Source organism: Myotis myotis, unplaced genomic scaffold, assembly GCF_014108235.1.
Source record: "Myotis myotis isolate mMyoMyo1 unplaced genomic scaffold, mMyoMyo1.p scaffold_m19_p_1, whole genome shotgun sequence".
Lineage (NCBI taxonomy): Eukaryota > Metazoa > Chordata > Mammalia > Chiroptera > Vespertilionidae > Myotis > Myotis myotis.
In genome coordinates this window covers 175,146,393-175,172,642 of record NW_023416313.1, presented here as the reverse complement: position 1 = coordinate 175,172,642, position 26,250 = coordinate 175,146,393, and the positions used below count along the sequence as shown (strand labels likewise).

The following is a 26,250-nucleotide window of genomic DNA, read 5'->3' as shown; positions in this document are numbered from 1 at the left end:
AATTAATATAATGTTATACGTCAATTATACCTTAAATTAGAGTTTTTTAACATAAAAAGCTACATAGGGAGGAAAAAAAGAGAGGGCCTCATTTTTCTTGGGTAGCAGCGAGGTCAGGGAAGCACTGATGAGAATGGGTAAGATTTTCCAAAGTAGAGAACAGAAAGATAGATCCACACCTTTTCTCCTCCACACTCAACACTATCTCTACTTGCTTTACTCTCAGCACACTCTGGCCTAACCCACTCTTCCAGCCTTATTCGTGGCCACTCTTACCGATTCCCCTTCCCCAGTTGACTCTAATGGAGAGAGATGAGTGCGCTCCCATGGTCCAATGACACTACCCACTAAGATAATCCGACTCACAACTCTTGCCCTGAGCCCACACTCACCAAGCACATCATTTAGCTTCCCATGTGGCTGTGCATCAAAAGGGAGCATGGGGCAATCAGCAAACTCAAGACCCAGTCTACCTGCAGCTACTGTTCTCACCGTGAATTAACAACTGGAATTACACCTCAATGGGAACCTAGCTTGCGTAAGTCAGTCTCCTGAAATCTGATCATCTCTAAGGGTCCGAACAGAGATGAATATCTAAACCCATGTCACTGAAATGTGATGATCACAACATGGTTTCCATCGTGGGGGACAGACTCTTACATAAAATGATCCCCGTGTTCTGGAGTTCACACCTTGTGTGATCCCCTCCCCTTGAGTTAGGTGTGACCTGTGACTTATTCTTAACCAAAAGAATACAGTAGCGACCAGCCAGGTGCCAGTCATTGTACTCAGCTGGTGGTTGTTGTCAGATGGGATTCTGACACCAAGTTACTGATGTAGGGCATATATAATGCAGCTTACTAGGAATATTTTTAATTTATTTTAAAATGTTTAATTATTTTATGATCTAACTTTTAAGTCACTTAATAGACTTCTAAATAATTGTCTCGCTTAGAAAACATCTCAAGAGCATTTTTGTTGTTGTTAATCCTTACCCGAGGTTATTTTTCCATTGATTTTTAGAGAGAGTAGAAGGAAGAGGGAGAGACAGAAACATCCACATCGATTGGTTGCCCCCTGCACACACCCCAACCAGGGATGGGGAACCTGCAACTGAGGTGTGGGCCTTTGACCAGAATTGAACCCGGGACCCTTCAATCCTGGGCTGGCGCTCTATCCACTGAGCCAAACTGGCTAGGGCTCAAAATAATTTTTTAATTTACCTTTATTGTTGAAAGTAACACAGATGCCAAAAGAATACTGAAGACAGAGTAAGAACTATTTTTTTCCTAATAACAGTGGCTCTGTTCTAGCAGGGGAAGCAAATTATAAAATAAATCTAATTTGTCACAAGATACCATTTCATCCCATCGGGCTGGCCAAAATGCAGAGTGGCAAGACCACGAATTGACAGGAACATATATGGAACAAGGGGAACACCAGGTGGGAATGGGAATCGGCACCACCACGATGGAAAGCAATCTTCAATATCTAGAAAAGCTAAAGGTGCCCAAACCCCGTGACGCAATAATTCCAGTGCTGAGAAGTTCCCCCCAAACTTCTCAAACATGTTCACAAGGAAACACAAGAATACTTAAGGCAGCATTGTTTCCAAGAGCGAAAAAGTGGGCTAGAGAGGACGGAACACCCGTCATTAGGCAAATGGGTGAATAAACCATGATATGTTCACAAATGGCTATTGGTTAAATGTCCAACAATGAAAGAGTAGTTAACAAAACATGGCACATCCACTCAGAAGAATGGCTATTTGAAGTAACGGTTACAGAAGCTATGAAGCTGCACAGAAAATATTTACATGCTAGCTTAATGTTAAGGTTTGTTAAAAAGAACAAGATCGGAACAGAGATTTACAGTACTAGATAGAACCATAATCAGAGCCTGGAAACCAGAATTTTGTGCCATGGCAGCACAATTTAGGTAGTGCAAACGTTTTAACACAATGCATTTAAAAGCACCTGGCAAAATTTTAAGTTCCATCCTTGTCATGTCCTCCCCTCTTCCTCCTCCTCCTCCCCAACATAAGGAGCACTGGAACCTGAGCCAGCAGAGATAATGGTGTGGTCAAGGTCAAGGACAGGACGACCACAGCACCTCTGTACGCACAGGCTTCCCTTCCTCTCCTATCTGACCCACCACCGGACCCCTCTCTCCATGAATGGATGCTTCCTTGGATTTGTGGTGCTCTTTAACGCTGCTCCCCCACCACACCCGTGCCAAATGGGTGGGATTGCTCTGCCCTGTGAATAGCTGTTGTCTGGGTACATCATTTGTTTTCAGTACAAGGAGGAGGAGGAGGGCTGTGCAACGGAGGCCAGGGACTAATTCCAAAATCAAAGATTCTAGACCAGCCGTGCGCAAACTACGGCCCTCGGGCCGGATCCGGCCCATTTGAAATGAATAAAACTATTAAAAAAAAAGACCGTACCCTTTTATGTAATGATGTTTACTTTGAATTTATATTAGTTCACACAAACACTCCATCCATGCTTTTGTTCCGGCACTCCGGTCCAGTTTAAGAACCCATTGTGGCCCTCGAGTCAAAAAGTTTGCCCACCCCTGTTCTAGACTGATAAGAAAGTCAGAGCCCTGGCCAGTTTTGCTCAGTGGTTAGAATGTCGGACCTTGGACCAAAGGGTCTTGGGTTCGATTCCCGGTCAAGGGCATATACCTCAGTTGCAGTTTCCATCCCCAGCCCAGATGTTGGGGTACGTGTGGGAAGCAACCAGTCGATTTGTCTCTCTCACATCAATGTTTCTTTCTTTCTTTCTTTCTCTTTCTCTCTCTCTCTCTCTCCTTCCAGCCAGCGCAGAGATTGCTGCATGACTGATGGGATCAGGTCAACCTGCAACAGACACATCAGGTCCAGATGGGGTCACAAATGGGCTAGAAGCATCCAGACTCCTAGAACCCATTGGCCACTGATGTTGTTGTTGCTTTGCTGTGTGTTTTTTTTTTGTTGTTGTTGTTGTTAATCCTCACCAGAAAATATTTTTTCCATTGATTTTTAGATAGAGTGGAAGGGATGGAGGGATGGAGGGGGGGAGAGAGAGAGAGAGAGACAGACAGACAGACAGACAGACATCCATGTGAGAGAGATACATTGATTGGTTGCCTCCCACATGCATCTGGACCAGGACCAGATTGAACCTGCAACCCAGGTATGTGCCCTTGACCAGAAATTGAACCTACAACCCTTCGGTGCTCAGGCCAATGCTCTAACCACTGACAAACACTGGCCAGGGCAATTGATGTTGTTTTAATCTATTCTACAGCTTAGAATAATGTTAACGTTTTTAAGAGAACCCCTGCAAAACACACACACACACACAAAAAAAAAAAAAAAAAAAAAAAAAAAAACAGAATGGATTTTGTTCCCATCTATTAATAACAGCTATTTTGAAATGCTATTTAAGTCTTCTATTGTTACTTGAAGTTTTCATGGATTATGCCTCCCAACTGAGCTGCTTTGGGACAGCAGGGGCTGCATACCATATGCATCTGTAACCCCTATGTAACCCCGCACAGCATCTCTTCACAGGCACCCCTAAATGTTGGTTCATTGGCTTGTTTTTCTAATCTGGTCAGGCCCGTTGTTTTAATTACTGAGTTGTTCTGCCCAAATGACATATCGATGGCTGACTCAAGGTCCCCTCCAGCTGTGAGCTTGGCAGACGGCTTCAGGTTGCCCTGCACAGGCGCTCACACATGCGTGCACACGCACCAAAAGAGAAGTGTCTTAATACTACTGTTAGGGTGTTTTATTATGATCAACAGCTATATTTGGCAACTTTTCTTTCCAGCATTAGGGAAGACACATGACCAAATGTTGAAAAGGGAATCTGCAAATGCATCAGCTAGAACAGAAGAAATATTAAAAGCTGGTGCAAACTACCTCCTAAACTACCAACACCCCCAGGTGCACCAAGGCTCACCCAGAAGGGAGGCATGACTTTGTATACTCACGCAGGTAGACTGCAAATTGTGACTTTGGGGTTCTCCCTATATGACTTTCTACTTGAAAAGCTCAGGATTTGGGCTTGGAAGAAAGACCCAGCCTCCAGCCTTCGCCCTTTTTCTCATACACAGTAGGAGGGGCCGGACTTCTCTGCTGAAAACCCGGGAGTCCATGAGAGACTCCTTTATTTGTAATAACAGCTTGAGTCCAATGCATTAATTTTATAACAATTTTAGAGCGAGCAGGGGAGGCCTCCTGAGTCCTCCGAGAGATAATTAAAAATGGGGAGCAAAGAAACCTGAAATAAACAAAAACAAGCTGAAGGCACCAGGGGTTTCTGAATAACATCTTCCCGGTTAAATAATTTTAAGAATTCCAGAATGCGGCAGCAGCCCCCACACATTCTCGCCCACACAAACAGGCTTTTTATTTAAGCCTCACTCGGCTAAGCAGCAGACTCTCTTGCCTTCACTTCTGGCGCTGCTCTACCCAGAGAAGATGTTATCGGCACAAAAGCATTCTTAAGGGGGAAAAAGCTGACCGCCAGCCAGCAAGGACGGGCACGTCTTCAGGAGAACTGTCGTTCCAATAACCTCCACAGCGTGCCACCCTGACTTCTGATCGCAAATGCCAACTGCACCTGAACACAGACTGAAAAATTCAGGCCAGCACATTTTGATGTTTGTCAGCCAGCACATTCCCAGTAACTCTCCTGGTGTGCCCGCAAGCTAATCAAATACACTGTTTCATTGTCACTGATAACTACGTTTTTAACATACAAGAATCATGGACCCCTGGGGAGGGGGGAATCAACAAAAGACCACAGAGTAATGAAAAGCAACTGTTTTCTCTTCTTTCACCTGCTTTTATGTTAGAAACCCCTGGCTGTAATGGCTCAGTTGGTTGAGTGACGCCCGGGCACCCAAGAGGTTGCCAGTTCGATCCCCATCAGGGCATAAGCCTGGGTTGCGGGTTTGATCCCCAGTCGGCAACTAATCGATGTTTCTCACATCTGTCTTTCTCTCTTTCTCTCTCTCTCCCTCCCTCCCTTCCTTCCTCCTTCTCTCTAAGCATGTCCTTGGGTGAGGATTAAAAAACAGAAAAGAAAAGAAAAAAAACACCCATGGCACATAACCACAGCTAAAAAGTAATAATAATAATAATAATAATAATAATAATAATAAAGTCATCAATATAAGGAGAGGGAGGAAAACAGAAGAGGCACTGAGAGAAGGAACAGGCAGAAAGAGTGAAATGAAGAAGCGGAGAAAGCGTGAAGGAGGCTGGGGAAGGAAGGTGGCTGCTGGCAGAGCAGAGAGTGGGCCAGACAGTGAGAGAGACAGGTGGCCGGGGCTCTGAAGGGAGGACGTGAGCCTGAGACACGGCTCCTCACACATTCAGCTGCTCGTTTCGGATGTGGAGAAATAGATGGGCCATTTTTAATACACTGTGTTAGATTTCTCTACTCTCTTCTTTTAAACCAAATATGTGGTTTCTTTGTTTTGACACAATTATACAAATTAAGGTGTCACCAGGGGGAAATCCTTTGTTCCGCTTACAACATGGAAATACCTTTTTGAATCACCCATCGTTTGGCTAAAAGGCCCTATTTTTGAATCACCATCCTCCTCCTCCTCCTTCCTTTGGAGGAAGGCATGGGTCTCACACCCACCGTCACGTACCCGGTGCTAGCAGACCACTCTATGGTCATCCTGTGCATGTGCTCAATGATTTTAATCAAGTAATTCCGTGCACTCAACAAGTACTCACAGGGCCTCTACCGTGCTGAGCAAGACACAGCCCCCGCACTGAGGAGCTTCAGTTCAACAGGAAAATGAAACAGACCACAATGCAAGCTGGAGAGGCTGGCACAGGCCACGTGAGTGCTACACACCAGGCTTTGCCTCTGAACGAAAGGCAGGCTCAGTTTGAACTTGGCCATCAAGAAAAGCATTTGAGCAGCAGGTGTTTGAGCTGGATATTTAAAGGGGTGGGTTAGGTAAATGCAAGGCAGGTGACAAAGTAGAGGAAGTATTGACTAGTGCAAATTACCACGTACACGGGTTCCTATTGGTAAGCAGTGAAAGACAAAGCTGAGACTGGGGCTGTGCTCAGAGGCCTGGACTCCACAACAGTCTGGAACAGGAGCGGGACAGTAGAACCGGAAAGGAAGGGACCTTTTTTAAAAATATTTTTATGTGTTTTTGTTTTATTTTTTTAATTTCAGAGAGGGGGAGAGAGAGAGAGAGAGAGAGAGAGAGAGAGAGAGAGAGAGAGAGAGAGAGAGAGAGAGAAACATCAATGATGAGAGAGAATCTTTGATGGGCTGCCTCCTGCATAACCCCTACTGGGGACCACACCCACAACTTGGGCATGTTCCCTGACCGGGAATCCAACCGTGACTTCCTGGTTCACAGGTCGATGCTCAACCACTGAGCCACACTGGCCAGGCAGGAAGGGACATTTTGAGGGAGACGGTGCAAGCGCCACAACACCTCAACACTCAATGACCAACTGGATGTGGGAGGGTGAAGAAGAGGAGAAAAGTCAGAATAACCCAAGTGATCGAGAGCAGGTTACAGAGAAGAATGCCAGCACAAAAACCATTAATGAGGTACTGAGGACACAGTATCTCCCCTACAGGCCGACTCCCTAATAATGGATAACCTGGATCTATCGTGAGAAAGTACCCAAAGACCACAAGTTGAAGGGTACTCCACAAAATAACCCGCCTGTACCCTTCTAAAGTGTCAAGGTCATGAAAGACAAAGGACAACTGAGGAAAGCGCTAGATGGCGGGAAACTAAAGAGGCACGACAACTAACACAGCACAAGATCCTGGATTGGGTTCTGGGCCAGGAAGAGACTTTTTAAAAAATATTTACCCCCTTTTTGCTATAAAAGACATTCTTCTGACTATTGGTGACACCTGAATAAATCTGTAGATTAGACAACTGTACAGAATCCATGTTAATTTCTTGATTTTGGATACATGTTATGCAAGAAAATGTCCTTGTCTTTTTTTAGGACATATACACTGAAGTGCTAGAAGTGGGGAGGTAAAGAGGACCATGTCTACAAGTAACTCTGAAATGGTTCAAGAAAGATTACAAGAACATACGCAGGTATGCATATGTCTAAACACGTGTGTAGAGAGGGAGAATGTCAAAGAGCGGGAAGGATAAAGCAAGTGTGGTAAATAGTTAACACTGTAGAACTGGGGCAAAAGGTATCCGGGGAAAATGATTAAGGAAGCTAGGGTGAAGAGCTGTTTCGAGACAAATAGGCTTGTGGTATCCGATTCTGAATGGAATTTGGGGAGGGCAGAGCCAGACATGTAGCTTGGAAGGCGTCTGGGAGGCCTGAGTACAACCTGGTTAAAAGCAGGGCTCTGAGGTCATGTTGCCACTCTCAGGCCTGGTCCCTAACTGTGCCTTCCTTAAGCTGTTCTCATTTCTCCCTGCCCCAGTGTCCTCACCTACACAGCAGGAACGATAGGACCATCTGCCTCACAGATTTGGAGCGAGGGCTACAGGACATAATACAAGTGAACCACGGTGCCCAGTACGGCACCAGATAACTGTCCCTTAACAACGAATGCTGGCTGAGAGGAAAGGAAGAGAAAAAGGCGCCCAGGATCCCACATCATCCTACGTTCAGAAGTCAGGAGGGTGAAGGGGAGAAATGAGGTCTGAGTCGCACCTGGAGAACCAGAGACAAGAAAAGAGAGAGGCTCCAGAGGACAGCGACTGCCAGAGGCAGACACAGGGGCAGAAACCAAGGTGGGGAAGGGCCTCAGCTCCGCAGCCAGGACCCCTCCCCAGGGGCAAGACAAGAAAGCAGCTTCAACAGAAAGGTGAGGGTGAGGGTGAGGCAATCACAGGAAGGAGGCTGGGGGCAGTCAACACAGGGGCCTCACACAACACAGAACTGCTGCCTCATACAGGAGCCCACGGGGCTACTTAGATTGGATTTGAATTCATTTAAAATCGACAAAAATTAGAGACTCAATTCCTCAGTGACACTGGCCACATTTCACACGCTCAGCAGTCGCATGTGGCTAGGGATTCCCATGTTGGACTGGGCGGATATCAAATGTTTGCATCACCAAAGAAAGTCATACTGGACAGAGCTGGGACGCCAGCACGGAGCCTTCCATTATTAGAATGATGACGTGCTTGACTGTATGGTGAGGGGAGGCGGGGCAGGGTAAGGAGGGATGGAAGAAACTGAAGGGAGTAACAAATGGAGCAAGTTTCCAAAAGAGGCGAGGGGGAGGGAAGCGCTCCAGAGGCTGGAGAGTGTGGGGCGCATGTGGGTTAGTTTGGGGAGGGGAATGAGAAGTGTTTTCTTCCCTGGAGAAAGAAAACAAAGCAGGACAAAAATGGGCAAAGACAAAGGCTCAGGTGAGGAGGGTACTTTGGGAGCTTATCCTGAGGGAGAGGGCACTCACCAGGGACGTGGAGTTCCTTAATCTTATCGATGAAGAAAGGCTTATCTCCCGAAAGGAAACTGACTGGAAGTTTAAGGACTGGAAAAGTCTGGCATCACCTCTAAAACAGTGGTTCTCAACCTTCTGGCCCTTTAAATGCAGTTCCTCATATTGTGACCCAACCATAAAATTATTTTCGTGGCTACTTCATAACTGTAATGTTGCTACTGTTATGAATCATAATGCAAATATCTGATATGCAGGATGGTCTTAGGCGACCCCTGTGAAAGGGTTGTTTGACCACCAAAGGGGTCGCAACCCACAGGTTGAGAACCACTGCTCTAAAAGAATGCAGTCCGGAGCTAATTAACCAAGGATTTTTTTTTTTTTAATTTTTGATTTTTGATTTTTTTTTTCCTCACAGAAAAGCTAGACCTTGGTGAAATTAGAGTAGAGCCAGCTTAAATGTTGAATGGAATCAGTCTTCCCGTCTTTGTGACTTTCTCCTGGATAACTTGGCAGGCTGCAGGAGATAAAGCAGGTAATGAGGGTGATTTTGGACTGAGGACTGCCAAATGAGAAGTCCAACGTGTTAAGACAAAGGTTCTGGGATTCCAGACAGAACTGAAATGGCTGGCAACGTATAAGGTCCAAGTGGAGAAATGAAGTGAACAGCTAGCAATGAAAGACCAGAGTCCTCGGTGATGGCTAACCTTAGTGCAGTGCAGGCGGATGCGGGGGCAGTGGTCAGATAACCAGGCTGAAGTCCAAGGTGAAGTCCAGATCTTAAAGGTGGAAGAAATTCCCAAGACTCAACAAGCCATGGGAGTTGATGTTGAGGACCTTGAGGAACTTCAAGGTCATCGAATTAATAGGGCCTCAACATAACCCCCAAAGTCACTGGCAAGAGACAAGGTAGAAAAGAGAACCAAGCCAGTTGCTCGTGCCTGTTTGTCACTTTAAAAAAAAATAATTTTTATTGATTTCAGAGAGGAAGGGAGAGGGAGAGAGAGATAGAAACATCAATGATGAGAGAGAATCATCAATTGGCTGCTTCCTGCACACCCGCCACTGGGGATCGAGCCCACAACCGGGCATGTGCCCTGACTGGGAATCGAACCATGACCTCCTGGTTCACAGGTCGATACTCAACCACTGAGCCACCCCCCGCAGGGCTGTTACTTTTTTTGTAGCATCAAGGGAAGTGATTCCCAAACCTGTGTGTTCATCAGATTCACCGGGGGGAGCTGTTTTCTCTCCCCATCTTCCTTTCTCCCCCTTCGTTTTTTTTGGGGGGCGGGGGGGTTGTTTTTAAAATAAGGATTCATACATCTTGCTACCTTGATGATTCTAATGTGAAATGTTTGGGAGAGTCTAAAGAGCCACATTTTTTTTTTTTTTTTTTCCAAAATGCTCCAGGTGATCCTGAGGAGCCTGCAGGTTTGGCAAGCACTGACGAGAGATGAGAAGGGCGGTGTGGAGCACAAGCAGGCAGCATGCTCTCTAAAGACTTTGTCGGTGGTGGGTTCACGGTTTGGAGGTGGCTCTGAGAAGCCAGGGGGAGGCCAATCCATGTTTTGGTGAAGTGGGAGAGGGCTCTAGTGCTGGGGGCGGGGGCGGGGGACAGGAGATGGGCTCCGCCTCAGAAAAGTGAAAATACAGGAGTATGGCTGTAGGATGTACGAAACGAGACTGAGCGGTGGGTTGGAGTCACACAGGTTAGTGGCCTACAGAGAGAGGTGGCTGAAGTTCATGAGGGTTCCTGGTGTGTGAGGTGTGATTCGTTAAGGGTTTATAGGCTTAGTGGCTGAATTCCTGGGGAGTAAGAATTTTTCTGTCTGGATGCTATCAGATTTCTAACATGTAAGCCATTAAAGATTATTAAGCCCTCAGGTAAACAAGCTTGCAGAAGCTTAATCATTAACACCGAGAATGCTGTCTTCCCAACCCACCTTTTTAGACCGATAAAACCAGACTGGGATGAATACCAAGGACAGCCTCAGAGCAGAAAGCGAGAAGAGTCAACCCCAGAGGCTGTGAGAAGGACCAGGGATTCCCTCAGTGTATAAGCTGAGGATACAGAAAGGGGCCTGGGTGTCTTTTTAGCACCAGCCAACGCTAAAAATAGAAGCGGTGTCACAGCCTACTGGGTCTCAGGAGCACCACACACACGCTCACACACTCCATGCCAGGGTCCTGAAGGACGACACATGTGCAAATCCTAGGGATGGTTCTCAGTAAGGAATATATTTACTGTCACAAACCCAACTCTTATTTAAGAGCAAGCTGCCTCTGCTCCAGAGAGAGCTGCACTTCTGTGGGTTCAAGTCATGCTAGCATTGTTTCTGGTGACTCCTATGAAATAATCTCCAATACTGACATACACAGACAATAAGATGAAGGCGTGATCCCAGCCAGGCACTCCCGTGCACCACACACACACACACCCTCATGCATATTGAAGAAATGACTCATTTAATTTGCTGCTGCCTGCCACTATTGGGTCTTGATTCTACTTATTCAGATACAAAGTTTCCTATTAGATTAACTACAGGAACGAACTCAGGAGTATTAAGCCTGATTTCGTTCATGACTTTAGAGCACCCAGGAGGTGTTAACCTGGGCATCTTGAGAAGTCACTCTCTGGACCACCTACCGCTTTCTCTCCATAATCGTCTACAAAACTGTAACATTTCTTGCCACTTGAGAACCAATTCATGGGCGCCCTTGTACAATATACATGGTTAAGCCTTGTATATGCTGTACCTGCAGAGCCAGTACTTCGGGGCCCTTTGTCGTCTCACAGTGCAATGGCACAACAGCACCGTGGAGCTGCGAAGAACCCAAGCCTCTCCTCTTAACGAAGCGGGGCGGGGGGGGTAGGTTGACCCGTCCAAGGTCACTCAGCTCCCTGGCATGTGTGCACCACCCTAGCTCCTCCAAACAAGCCCTCGGCTAGGGGCTTCCGCGGGTTTGCTAGCATGCAGCCTCTCCCCAGCCCCCGCAAAAATGCAATGTCGGTTAACTTCATTCCTGCGCGTCAGCAAGCAGTGAACCCTCTCGTCGGCAGCGGGTCACACGGGCCACGCGCGTCTCTCCGTGTCCCCCAAGTAGATCTCCCCGGGGGGCTGCCCCAAGGTCACCGGCCGCCCCGGACCGCGGGATGCCCAGTCGGGGGCCCGCGACGCGGCACTCACCCTCGCGGGGGGGCGGGCGGGCGCGCCGCGGCTCCCCTGGTCCTCGCGGGCGCGGCTGGGTGCGGTGGCCGCCGGCGCGGGCTGTGCGGGGAGCCCGGCTGCGGGCCCGCGCCGCGGGGAGCGCCGTCCAATCAGCGCGCGCCTGCCGCCTGGCCCGGCGCGCGGCCCGGCCGGGTTCGCGGCTCCCGGGGGACGCGAGCCGCCGCGCGCCGCCCGAGCGGCTTCCGGGCGCGTTGCCTGGACGCGGTTGCCGTGGCAGCCCGAGCTGGAGGCTTTCCCCGCGCGCCCGCGCCCCGCCCGGCGCCGCCCTCCGCCCGCCGCGCTCCCGCACCCAAAATAGCCTCTCCCCTCGCCGGCGTCGGCCCCGGAGCCCCCAGCCCCGCGCCCGCACTGGGCGGGCGGGGATTTCGCTGGTAGGAAAATAGATCCTGTCGCAGGGCTGGTGGGCTTGCAGGGAGAGGTGTTGAAATGGTGCCTGATGAAGATAGCAGCCGCGGTGGTTGCGCTGTAATTCTCTTCGGAGCTCTGATATCCCTGTGGACGGAACCCCCCCCCCCCCCCCAAAAGGCATTATTTACTTCCGCCCACCCTTGCACACTGGGAGGAGCTATTTTCTTAGGCCACTGTCTGGGAAACAGCTCGGCGTCGACGCCCCACCTGTGCAGGTGAACTTACCCTCGCGCCTGCCAGGTGTCGTCATTTGATGAAACACCTTGATACCCGCCGCAGGGACCAAGGATTGTGCCTGCCCGCAACAGACAGACCCTGCTCCCAGCCCTCTTTCTCACATCCTTTCCTTCTCCCTTCCGCCTCATCCCCACTCCCAGGGCGTCCTAACTCTTTGCACCTTCCTTTCTATTTGCATTCTCAGCAGGATGCACAAGCCAATCCACTCATAATTTTGCTTCCTCCCCGAGCGAGCGGGATTTAATTTAAGCAGAGTTGGGGACCCCCCACCTTTGCCGGCCTCACCGCCTCCGGTTTGTACCTCTGTCGTGTTGCTAGTATTCACCCAGGATAGGTTTTCCTTGTCTGTCTGAGCCCCTCCACCCAGGGGAAGGAGCGTGACGTGGTAGAAAGACCCTGGGTTGTGAAGCTTAACTGAGCTGTTTTGGAGTCCTCTCTCCAGCAGTTATTTCTGTGTGGCCTTGGGTATTCTGTGGCTGTTTCAACACCTATAAAACAGGATAATACTCCCCTCCACACACACACAAAAGGTTCACGCATCCCTAACATTCTTTCAGCCAGCAATATTTATTGGATGCCTGCCAAATGCTAGAAACTGCCTCCCTCTAAGCTAAGACACAGTGGTAGAGAAGAAAAAGACACCTGCTTTCTGCTCTCATAGAGGCTTCAGCCTGAGACGCGGTAATCAAATAATCACAGACACGTGTGAAACTGCCATTGTGCTAAGGAGAGTTCATGACCTTGAGACTTGTGATGCATCCCTTTAGCACAATGATTGATTATGCTTTCCTTTTCTCCCTCAGCTTCCCACCGCCTGTCACATGGTATGCACTCAGTAAATATGCATGTATTGAATTGAATCCTACGTCATAGTGATAACAGTACCCCCAGTAACTTTTTGCCAGTGGCAATATATTTGAAACATATGTAACTTGTCACGATGTCTGGAAGGGTGTGCAGGTGTCACTGGAAAGTGCCCATGCAAACACAGCCCTTCACCCAGTCCTGAGAAACGTTCAGATGCTTCTTGCCTGTCCCCAATCAGGTTGCCTTCCAGTGTGCAGGGTGTGCAACTCAGATGGGCACAAGAGAGACCCCTCTGCCTCATGTCCTCTCTCTGCTTCCTATTCCACCCTCTCCTCATGTCCCAGCTCCATCCTGCCACTCCTCCTGGAGTCAGAACCTCAGGGCACCCATTCCTGGATTCCTAGAAGGGTAATAGTGGGTCCTTATTGTTCTCAGAGTAACATCAGTTAAACAGGAAACTCCTTCCTGCTACTCTGCTGGCCTTCAGAGCATAACTTTGTTGCATTACTTGCCACAAGATTCCATCACTCTCCAGAGTAGAGAAGGAGAGGGGCTGGGAGGTGAGGGGGCCTTGTCACCTATATACACCCTTTTATTTACTGGTAGGTTGACTAATTTCTTGCTCAAAAACAATACCAATACACATAAGTAAAATCTAAAATTTAAAAAAAATTGTAGCTCTTTCAAACTGAATTCCTCAGTAAGAATCCTGAAGTTTCACAGTAGCCTTAAACCAGACCCATGACTTCCCACTTCTAACTTTTTTTTTTTTTCCTTTCCAGGTGATCGTTTTGAATCTGAGGGGATGAAATTTAGTGCACAGGGATTTAAACCTACCCTAGTTTCTCCAACTCTTACATTATTTCTGTAGGATAAATTTCAAAGAACTGTTTTTCCAGAATCATTTGATAATGACTCATTACAGGAAATAGATTTTTCTGTGTTACTTTAACTTAAAAGCTATGATTTCTCACAAATTATTTTATACTGGCAAAGGTTACCAAAAATAGCTCATCCAAGAGAGCAATTTTATAAACGTGTTAGCTGTCATACTATTCACTAACCAGTCATTAAATACAAATACCCTGTGCAGTATATGGTGCTAGATACTGTGGAGTTTTGTGGGGCTTTTTAAAAGTTATTTATTGCATAACTGAGTTCTGGTCTTCCCTGTGTCTCAGCACCACTACTAGTCATAAAGACATGATGTACAGGGCATCTATGAGGGCAGCAAGCAGACTCATTAGGTAGAGGCCAAGGGCTTGTATAGGTCAAAAGTGGTATTTGTTAAAGGGCTGGAAAGCAGGCCAAGAAGGTGGTGAGCCCTGCAGGCTGGGTAAGAGTGAGCACTTTACCTTACAGTCAGCAATTCTCAATCAAGGCTTATAACTCAGTGGGGTGTCAAAATCCATTGTGAGGCCTGTCACATGGTGTCACACAGTGTTCCTCTCTAGTAATAAGGTGCCAAAGGATTGCCCTACAAAGAATGGTCCTATATAGGGTCCAAAAAGAGCGAGAGGGATCCTACAAAGGGAACAATGAGAAAGAACCAGAGACATAAGGATAAGCACAATGTCAGAGACGCTCCAGGGGGAAAGGTTCAAGGTGACAGGTTCTACCAGCAGTCAGGAAAAATATTCTCCAGCTATCAGATTGCTGCGGGTTAAAAAAAAAAAAGATTGGCAACTGGATAAATGCAAGAGCAAGTGTAGGTCACTCTGTAGAGAAGTTGGTCAGTGTAGGGAAGGTGAAAAAATAAGACCCATAAAGAGGTTTCTAATGCCAAGTGGACATTTTCAAGATAGGAGCAAACAGTCTCTGCGTCTGCCTGTGCTGTCGCAGTTGTGAAGAAATGGAGAGCATTCCCCGGCCGGTGTGGCTAAGTGCTTGAGCATTGACCCAGGAACCAAGATGTTACTGGTTCGATTCCCAGTCAGGGCACATGCCCGGGTTGTGGGCTCGATTCCCAGTAGGGGCCATGCAGGAGGCAGCCAATGTTTCTCTCTCTCCCACTTCCTCTCTCTCTAAAAATCAATACAAACATATTTTTAAAAAAAAGAAATGGAGAGCACAACATATCATTTTGCATTAACTCAAGCTAAATCCTGCCATTAATTCCATCATCGCGATATCCATTTTCTTTTTAAAAATTCATCAAATAAGAGAAATCTTACATTGAGCAAAGGTGGGGTTCAGACCTATGACATTATTCTCTTAATAACCAGCTAAAACCTTGGGTTAACAATCAGTTAATACAACATATGTTATTCTTTATGGCTTTTCTTTGTTGATAGTAGTAACATCTTAGAATTAAGGAAAGCCCACTTTTCCCTTCTTTTGATGGAGAAAGAATGGATTTTTCATATGTTTTGAGTAAACTGTAGTTGACTTACTTGTTTTTACTAATCATTTCCCTTCATGTGCTGGCTAATTCTCTCAAATACTATGTTTTGCTTATGAACTTGTTGGTGTCTTATCTATCTCACAAAGATGTTTAAAAGAAACTACAATTAAGGCACAACCAGGAGGGAAAGCATAAAATATTAAAAGATTCTTCCCTGCCCAGCCAGTGTGGCTCAGTGGTTGAGCATTGACCTACGAACCAGGAGGTCGTGGTTCGATTCCAGGTCAGTGCACATGCCTAGGTTGTGGACTCTATCCCCAGTGTGGGGCGTGCAGGAGGCAGCCAATCAATGATTCTCTCTCATTATTGATGTTTCTATCTTTTTCTCTCTCTCTCCCTTCCTCTCTGAAATAAAAAAAATATATATTTTTTAAAATAAAAAGATTCTTCCTAGTAGTGTTAATTTGGGAAGTGTTACTTGTGTCTTAACCTACATAATTGCTGGTGAACATAAGAAGGCAGAGTCAGCCTGGGTTGTGCTGGCATAGCATATAAGTCATAACACTACTCTCTAGAGGGTAAAATCTGGAATAAAGCAAGACTTGTCCAAAGAGTTTATGGGCAGAAATTCTAGACTAACCTTATAATAAAATGGATTCAACCAAAACCCAGCTTAGTGCAGGGGAGCATTATAGAAAATTCCTTTTCACATTGATTTTGGAAAACATTTCTTTCCAACAATTTTCAGAAAAATAAGATCTATATAGGGTGGGGCAAATGTAGTTAACAGCTGCATGTGAAACAGAGTTTATTCTTGTATTATTTATTAATTATTGTATTATTTTCCGTATGAGCGCTATATACATATATGTCTTTAAGCGATTCTGAAACTTCATGCCACAATGGCCCAATTCAATACAGTTCCGCAAGCATTTGTGTTTATTTACCTTGTTATGACACCACAGTTTAGACAATGAAGCCGCACATAAACGGATGCGCTTGTTTCAGCTTCTCGGCCAAGTTGTACATTATTGGACAGTGACCCTCACAGGGAAGAATATTAAAAGACAACTTTTACTTCTGTTCAACAACAAAAGAAATGACAATACCCATGCACAATAATATATGCAACATACATGTTACAGTGTACGGTGCCATGCCAAGCCACATTGAAGCTGGGAGAAGGAAAAATCAGAACATCAGTCCTGTTCTTTAAAAAAAATTTGTTTATCATTGACTTTGAAAATACTGCATTAAAATATTATCTTCATGACTGAGCTTTTGGGGAACCTCCTTAAATTTTGCACTTGTGACAAGTGCCTCACTCACCTCACCTTGACCCTGTCCCTATTGTCATAATAGCCAATGTTTATGGGTCAGGCCCTGTGCAAAATGCTTTACGTGCAGTATTTTATTTCTTTATGGCAACAGTCTATGAGTGAAACTGAGGCTTGTTCAAGGTCCCAAAGCTGGTAAGTGCTAGAGCTTGAATTTGAACGTGGGCACCTCTGATGCCACAGCCTGTGCTCTAACCAGCGACCACATGAGACTGACGTTCATTCACAAATTTCAATATGTAGAATGTGTGGCATAGTGAGACCTAAATAAATGTTGTTTCCTTTTCCCTTTCCTTCCCCAATGATAGCAGATGTCAAAGACTATGAATAGAAACATATTTAAAAATTATTTTGAGACAGCAAGCTAATTTTAACATGCTATCTGATTTCTAAACCTTTATCTCAGGTCGACACAAACAAAAGAGTGAGGATTTATTGTAATCTTCCAAATGAATCTGATAAAAGAATCTTTATTTTGAAATATACAGAGCTAAAACTGTTTTGGTATTTGAGCATCTCCTTAAATAATGAAAATAAAGCAAGTTCTTGATTAGTGCATGCTTGCCAGCCAAAGGTATATCGAGTGATATATTAATAGACAATACATATCCTGCACTTAAAATAAATTAATATTATGCAGTTGCTCTTACATGATAGGAAGAATTTCTCTTTGTTTCCCCTCCAGCATTTGGATACATTCACCATTTTCATGCACATATAACAGACTTCCCAAGAGAAGGTGAATGGGTTGTAGGATTTTCTCTCAGGACCTGAAGCCCCACATTGTCATTTCGTAGGTTATCATGACTACATGCTCAGGACATAGCTTTCTCTTCCCCGTACAACTCATAAATTTAACACATTTTTTTCCCTTAGAGGGATCCATGCTGTAAAGTTGCTGGAAACCATTGGTATGTGCTTAGGCAAGTCACCTAACCTCTCTTTGACTCAGTTTTATCTGTAAAAATGAGGCTAATGTAGCATCGACCTCATTGGGTTCTAATAAAGATCAAAAGCACCAGTTCATGTAAAAAGCTTAGGATACTATTTTAATGTCATTTATTATCTAATATCATATAAATTTTATTACTTTTTCCTGAAGCCCAAAATTAATATTGGCTCAACTATCTTACTAGTCCTTATGGAACAAAATTACGTAATTAATCTGGTTGACTCATTCCTCACACAATTACTGATGTTGCTTATCTTGGAACAATCCTCCTAAGTATCCTTCTGGTGTCAGCCACACCCATAACCATCTCTTTCCTTTGTATGTAGCTATCAATGTCCTAGTCAATGTACATATCCAGCTCCTAATATCCTGGATCATTTCTGGCTGCACCTAACACAAATGACAAGGTCTCTCCTCTCCAAGAACAATGAGTGAGATTGTCACAGGTTGGCTGCTGCCTTATTTATCTGAATCCTTCCTGCCCCACCTATATGATTCAACCAAGTAAGTATCCACCAGGCCCTTAAAAGGGGAAGGCTTATGTATGTGGTGCTCTGGGAGAGGTAGAAATGACATCACTGGCCCATCCTTCTTCCTCCCACTGCCAGTTGAAGTCATTCTTCTCACAATGAACATCTCTTATTTTGAGACAGAAGCTTATTTTGCAGCCAGCAATGCCAGGAATCAATGACCACCACCATGCCAACCATCAGCAGACAATGAGCTGGCCCTTGCTGTTACTTGCTTAGTTTACTGTCATGAACTATAAAGTAAGATTTCAAAGCATCTCCAGAATAAGGAAGACTTCCACCTCTCTAGCCCACTACACCTGGCCTGGGTTCTGCCTAAGATTCTTTCCTCCACCCGTCTACCCTGAGCTCAGCATCAATAGTAGATGTGGCCCTGCTCCGGATGAGTATCTCCTCCTGTCTTTTACATCAGAAGTCAGGGAGCACTTTCTCCCAAATCTAGACAGAACGGTGAGCAACCAATTAATATTCGTTCAACTATGTATTTTTTACATGGAGATACACTTTAAAAGTCAGAACATCCTTTTTGGAGAGGTCCCAGTGACAAATACAAAATTGTTGCCAATTCATTTTAAGTTTAAAACCTTAACATAATCAGACATTTATTTTTCCAAGGAAGAGCCCTAGCTGGTTTTGCTCAGTGGATAGAGCATTGGCCTGCAGACTGAAGGATCCCAGGTTTGATTCTGGTCAAGGGCACATGCCCGAGTCGAGGGATCAATTCCCAGTAGGGGGCGTGCAGGAGGCAGCCAATCAATGATTCTCATCATTGATGTTTCTTTCTCCCTCTCCCTCTCCCTCTCCCTTCCTCTCTGAAATCAATAAGATAATAATAATAATATTTTTCCAAAGAAGAGTCTACCTTTTTTCCAAGGGGAAAAAAATAATAATGGTATTAGTAAAAAAAATTCCATAAAATCTATCAGCTTTTATGAAATTTAAAGAGAGAAAATTATAAGTAAAGCTTTTTAAAAATCTTCAACATAAGCATTTCTTCTGAGCAATATTGAAGGGCAGGACAACTAATAAAATGGCCCATAGTAAGCCCCCTAAAGTTGCAGAAATTATACCAAAGTTTTAACTGAGGAAACATGCATATCTAGATTGAACAGAACCACCAAGCACCTGGCATAGTAAATGAAAAAAGACCCATACTAAGGCAAGTCATTTTAAAATTTCAGAAAACTAAAGATAAAGAGAATATCCTAAAATCTCCCCCCAAAAATGTACACACACTTGGAATGATTATAAAATCAGTGTTTATTAACATACAGCTCATTTTCAAAATTAAGTGAGTTATCAGCTGTTCAAGTGTCTATACAATTTTGGGACACCCTATATATCACGTATGAAGAGGTAGGAGTCAGAATGATGTCAGATTTCTCAATAGTCACACTGGAAGACACTTAAAATTCTGAGAGAAACTTATTTCAATTCTAGAACTCCACTTCCAATTAAACTACCCATTAAGTCCAAGGGCAAAATAAGGACATTTTCATATACACTAATTAAAAAAAAAAATGTTCCCTATATGTACCCTTTTGAGGAATTTACTGCAAAATGTAAACCATATGATAATATAAACCAAAAAGAAATAAACACAGGTCCAGAAAGTGAAAGATCCACTCCAAGGCAATGCAAAGGGCATTCTTAGGAATCTGATCAAAGGAACCCAGGACTGATGTCTACGGGCCTCATGGAGAGCAGCCAGAGGAGACAGATGCAAGAAGAGCACCACAGGAGGCTGTCCTAAGAACACGAGAAAGAGAGAGAGAAACGGATAATCCATCTGTCTGACCTCAGTGAGGGAAATTATAGTTCATTCAGAAAGTGTGTAGATGAATTGGGGAAAAGCACAAAAAGAACAAAACAATGGCCAAAAGAGGCAATTATTCATGCCAAGATTTAAAAACAACAACAATAAAAAAACAAGTTGTACAATCATACTTGGCTCAGCTCTGAACAACAGACATTATGTAAACATTGTTAGCTTAATCAGAAAGTGTTATGTCGCTATATTGAGGAGACTGGGGGAGAAGAGATGTATGTGGCAGAAGGTAGACGGAAGCATCGAGAAAGCTGAATGAATCATCATGCTCCCGGGTGAAGCCAATAGATGAAGTCTAACAGCAAGAGGCCAAGGGACATCAGTACCAGCACATTGGACTTTACAAACTAAGTATATGTCTTTCTTAGATGCAAAAAGTTAAAAAAAAAAACAACAAAAAAAACAACAAAAAAAAAACCCCTAGAGTTATGAGGGGAAAAAATCATACAGTAGTTTTTAAGTACATGTACCTATTATTTTGAAAATCCTCAGGTTATTTAAGAGTCTTATTACTGCTTTTCCTTCTAGAACAGTGGTTCTCAACCTATGGGTCGAGACCCCTTTGGGGGTCGAACGACCCTTTCACAGGGGTCGCCTAAGACCATCAGAAAACACATATATAATTACATATTGTTTTTGTGATTAATCACTATGCTTTAATTATGTTCAATTTGTAACAATGAAATTAGGGGTCACCACAACATGAGGAATTGTATTAAAGGGTCGTGGCATTAGGAAGGTTGAGAACCACTGTCCTAGAACATATATATTTCTGTATTTCTATTTCGGGCACATTCAAAATGTATGGTTAGCAAACCACAATTCCTCCATTTGAGAATGGCATTATGAAACCTTTTTTTTTTTAGAGAATTTAAGACACTAATTTAAAAAATAATTTTGTTCAAGAGAATGTAAAAGGATTGACTGAAAGGTAAATTGTTTCAAATATGTTTTAATAACTTTCTGACCAAAAATAAAAAATAAACCAGTATATAGCCCTGGCCTAGTAGTGCAGCTGGTTAGAGCATCTTCCTGATAAACCAAGGTTGCAGGTTTAATCCCCAGTCAGGGCACAAGACTCAACCAATGAATGCATTAACAACAAATCTCTCTCTCTCTCTCTCTCTCTCTCTCTCTCTCTCTCTCTCTCTTTCTGTCAATATATTATTTTAAATCAGTAAATTGCTTTTTCTGTCAGTTTTAGCTCGTTAAAAATAGAAAGTGCGCCCTAGTCAGTTTGGCTCAGTGGATAGAGCGTCAGCCTGTGGACTGACGGGCTCTAGGTTCAATTCCAGTCAAGGGCGCATGCCGGGTTGTGCCTGGACTCGATCTCTAGTGGGGTGCGGGGGGCGTGCAGAAGGCAGCAGATCAATGATTCTCTCTCATCATTTATGCCTCTATAGCTCTCTCCCTCTCTCTTCCTCTCTAACATCAATAAAAAAATATTTTTTTAAAAATAGAAAGTGTGCCCTAGCTGGTTTGGCTCAGTGGATAGAGCGTCGGCCTGCAGACTGAAGGGTCCCGGGTTCAATTCCCATCAAGGGCATCTACCTCAGTTACAGCTCAATCCTAGGCCCCAGGTTGGGGTGAGTACGGAAGGCAACCAATCCATGTGTCTCTCTCACATCGATGTTTCTTTCTCTCTGTCTCTCCCTCTCTCTTCAACTCTCTCTAAAAAAATAATCAACGGAAAAATATCTTCAGGAGAGGATTAACAACAACAATAAAAAGTGTATTACTACAAAAATATTTTCCAGATATATAGCATATTAATTTAAAGTGTGATGTATGGCCCTAACCGGTTTGGCTCAGTGGATAGAGTGTTGGCCTACGGACTGAAAGGTCCCAGGTTTGATTCCGGTCAAGGGCATGTACCTTGGTTGCGGGCACATCCCCAGTAGGAGGTGTGCAGGAGGCAGCTGATGGATGTTTCTCTCTCATCGATGTTTCTAACTCTATCCCTCTCCCTTCTTCTCTGTAAAAATCAATAAAATATATTAAAAAAATAAAGAAAGTGTGATGTGTGTATGCAACTATAATAATATTTTAGAGCAAGAAAAAACTTTCATGTTAGTTTTTTTTATAAACATTATTGAATAAGGAAAAACTACCTAGTTTCCCCCTCCACCTGTGTTTTTCTTTCCTGTGAATCTTTCCATTTTTACTCATGGGGAACACTCACTTCTGACACTTCCCATCACCAAATGTGTGGAGGCTTTTCCCCACATAAGCAATTCCTCCGTGACACCAGCTGGGTGCTGTACACTTTAACTCAGCTCTGACACTACCTACCTGGAGATAGTGTCAGATCCCACAGGTTAAGCTCAGTCCCACAAGACTGGCCCCACCCCACTTCAGATCCCAATCACAAGCCCAGGTTGTCTCCTGTGCTTCTGGCCAATCCACCATATAAATCAGAGGCTCCATGACCCCCTCCTGGGGTTCGATTAACTTCCTACAGCAGCTCACAGAAGTCAAGAAAAACAGTTTACTTATGTTTATTGGTTTATTATAAAAAGGATATGTTAAGAGACAAAGATGAACACCCAGGTGGAAGGCCTGGCCTGTGGGAAGGTGCACGGAGGTCCATGTCCTCTTCACGGGCACGGCCCTCTAGCACCTCCACTTGTTCACCAGCCTGAAGCTCTCTGAACCCCGTCCTTTTGGGGAGTTTTCTGGAGGCTTCATCACATAGCCATGAGCGACCAACCACTAACTCCATTTTCAAATCTCCTCCCTTCTCGAGAATGGGGGTTGGGGCTGAAAATCCTGAGCTTCCAATCATGGTTTGGTCTTCTCTGTGACCAGCCCGCATGCAAGACCCCACCCAGAGTCACCTCGTTAGAATAAAAGACACCTCTATCACCCAGGAAATTACAAGGGTTTCAAGAGCCCTGTGTTAGGAACAGGGATCAAAACCCAAATCCATTAAAGCAAAAGCTGCCCCTAACATTTTTATCGCTTCAGAAGTCACAAGGGTTTTAGGAGCTCTGTGCCAGGAACCAAGGGCAGAGACCAATATATATTTTCTATTATTTCACAATTATGAATAATAAAAAGCCAGGTAACCCATTTACATAAAATACATATTACATGAATGATCATGTAAAAAAAGAACTCCAGGATTTATAGCAAAAAGACCTGGGTTCAAGTTTTGGATTCATCACTTACTAACTGGATGGTTTGGGGCAAGTTATTTTTCGAACCTCAATTCCCTCAACTGCTGGGCACCTAAGCTGTGTCAGGCACTGTTCTAGGCATGAAGGGTACAGTTGTTAGTGTGGTCTATGCCCTCATGGAGCTTATATCTTAAGAGATGATAAACAAGCAAGCAAAGCATTTTTAGATAGTGATGAGGATAATGGAGAAAACAAAAGAAGCCATGTGATAGTGACCGGTATGGAGCTTGGTGACTAGTTTAGAAAGGATAGTTAGCATGGACTTCTCCAGGAAGGGGATATTGGACTGACACATGAATGATCTAAAGTCAGCTATGTAAAAATCTAAGAGAGCCCAGCCAGCGTGGCTCAGTGGTTGAGTGTCGATCTATGAACCAGGAGGTCACAGTTAGATTCCCGGTGAGGGTACATGCCTGGGTTTCAGGCTCAATCCTCAGTGTAGGGTGTGCAGGAGGCAGCCGATCAGTGATTCTCTCTTATCATTGATGTTTCTATCTCTCTCTCCCTCTCCTTTCCTCTCTGAAATCAATAAAAATATATAATTTTTAAAAATCTAGGCGAAATGATTTACAGGCAGAAGGACCAGCCAGGAAAGAAGGGGCTTGGCATATGTGGGAACTAGAAAGAAGGCTGGTGTGGTAGAGCTTAGAAGGAGAGGGAGAGTAGGGAACTAGGTGAACTTAGAGAGCAGTGTATGTAGGAGCTTGAAAGCCGAAGCAAAGCGTTTCAGTTTTATGTGAGATAAGAACCAAAGGGCAGGTTTAAGCAGGGGAGCCACCTGATCTGATTGGCTCTGGTGGCAGTTGTCAGAATGAATGAGTAGTAAGAACAAGCAGACAAACTAGAGGTAAGGCTATAATAGTAGTGAGGGATGGTGATGGTTTGGATTACAATGGTTACAGGGGAGATGGGGATACACAGAAGTCAACTGATTTCTGATATGATGTAAAGGTAGAGTTAGTTAAGCCAACTTGTCATGAATGAGTTAGGGATGGAGGAAAGAGAAATCAAGGCGGTGGTTGTTATTGTTGTTTTAATCTGAACAGTTGAGTAAACTATGATGCCATTTATGAGATGGAGAACTCTGTGGAAAGAGCAAGTTTAGGGGCTCAAATCAAGACCTCAGTCTTAGACGTGTTAAGTATGAAATGCCTATTAAACCTGAAGAAGAAATATCAAGGTGGCAGCTAAAACTTGGGAGGAGTCTGAGCAGAAGTCATGTCACAGCGTGAGCTATAAAAGGAGCACTGGGAGCCATGGGACTGGATGAGGTCACTGGGGGAAGACATGCGGATGGGGAATGGCCTGGGTCCCAGAACTAAGCCTGGGCGGAGGAGGGGGAACCAGGTGCCTAGAATCAGAACCAAGAACCAGGGAAGGAGAGTGAGAAGGAGGAGCCTGTGTAGTTGAGAGAGAACCGGAAAAGGATGATGACAGAAGGCGTAAGAAGAGTTTCAAGGAGTGCTGACCCAATGGCCAACTGAGTCAAAGGCTGATGAAAAGTTTCACAAGTTAAGACCTAAAAAGTAAGCGATGGATTTGATAACATGGAGGTCATTTGTGACCTTTACGAGGGCTGTGTCAGGGGAGGGGTGAGGACACGATCTCTATTGGAGCAGGTTGGGAAAGAAGGGAGATGAATGAAGAAGCAGTGAGCACAGTGTAGTGAAGGGGAGCAGAAAATAGGAAGGCAGCCAGAAAGGTGTCATGTGGAATCAAGAGAGGTTTTGATGTTTGTTTTTAAAATGGACATCAGAGCAGGTTTCTTTTTTGCCAGTAGTGATCCACTAGAGGAAAAGGAATCGGTTATGCAAGAGAAAGGAGGTTGTAGTTATAAATCATGATTTTAAAAGTTCTGGGAAGACTTCTGGTGTTTTGTTAGCTTCTCATTCCTTGTTCCCATGTTTCCAATCTTGATTGTACATGTAGCCAATATTTTGCTTGCTGAGAGTTTAACAAAATGCATGCTTGGCACAGATAACAAGTACGTGTCCACACAAAGCATTATTTTACTGTGATTAAGAGATCAGGTCCTGGAGTCGGACAGCCTTGGATTAAGCCTCAGCTCTACAGCTTCATATCGGTGTGGCCTTGGGCAAGTTAATTGAATTCTTGGCGCTTCAGTGTTATTTTCTGTCAAAAGTTAATAATAGCACTTATTTCATTAGATTGTTCTGAGGCTTAAATAGGAAAATATATTTAAAGTGTCTGGCATATAGTAGAATAATATTCCAGGAATAATAACTGGTATTATCATTATTTTCATTACTACATAGGCAAAACAAAGATAAAAAGTATTCACATAGTTAAGAGATTTACAATTGTTAGCATCAATAAACTGCCTAGTGAATCCAATAAGTGGCAGAAATTTCTTCTGAATCACCCAAGTAATCTTTGCTTTCATTCAGCTTTCAAAAGGTATGCATTAAGTGGGTTTTGGGTTGTTTTTTTTTTGCGGGGGGGGGGGGACTAGATAGAGGTAGTGGTTATACAACAGTGTGACTCTACTAGATGCCACTGAATTGTACACTTTTAAACAGTTGATTTTATTTTATATAAGTCTTATGCAGAATTTTTAAAGTGCATTAACACCTACTATGTGCCTCTGCCTTATTTTGCTTATGAAGATATGGCCACAATGAACTTTCTTTTCCTTCCCTTGTCAAGAACATCAAATTAAAGCAGAGATGACAGAGAGATGATAGATAGATACATGATAGATGATAGATAGATAGATAGATAGATAGATAGATAGATAGATAAACAGACAGGGTTTAATGGTTTAGAAGATCTGTCCTCAAAGAAAGAGCTTAAAGACCTCACTACTTTTTCCTAAGCAAAACAAAAGGCTCCAAGTATTGGCCAGAAAAAAATATGAAATATAATCAAGCATAAAAGTCCAAGTAGGGCACATTGACAAGCCAGGAATTAGATGGATGCTTTAGACAAAAGAGCAGAAATTCAAGAGGTTTCTGTGGAGA

At 44.3% G+C, this 26,250-nt stretch overlaps 1 protein-coding gene across 3 annotated transcripts in view; it reads right to left on the bottom strand.

Annotated features, from left to right (window-relative positions):
* Nucleotides 1-26,250, bottom strand: part of FAM81A (family with sequence similarity 81 member A) — a 92,650-nt gene that overhangs the window by 59,817 nt on the left and 6,583 nt on the right. Inside the window, exon 1 of one of the 3 annotated variants that reach the window (XM_036303308.1) lies at nt 11,606-11,624. The exons of the other annotated variants lie outside the window; for them this stretch is intronic. The gene's annotated coding sequence lies outside the window, so the exon portion shown is untranslated. Of the gene's footprint in view, nt 1-11,605; nt 11,625-26,250 lie in introns of those variants that run through there. 3 annotated transcript variants of the gene reach the window in all.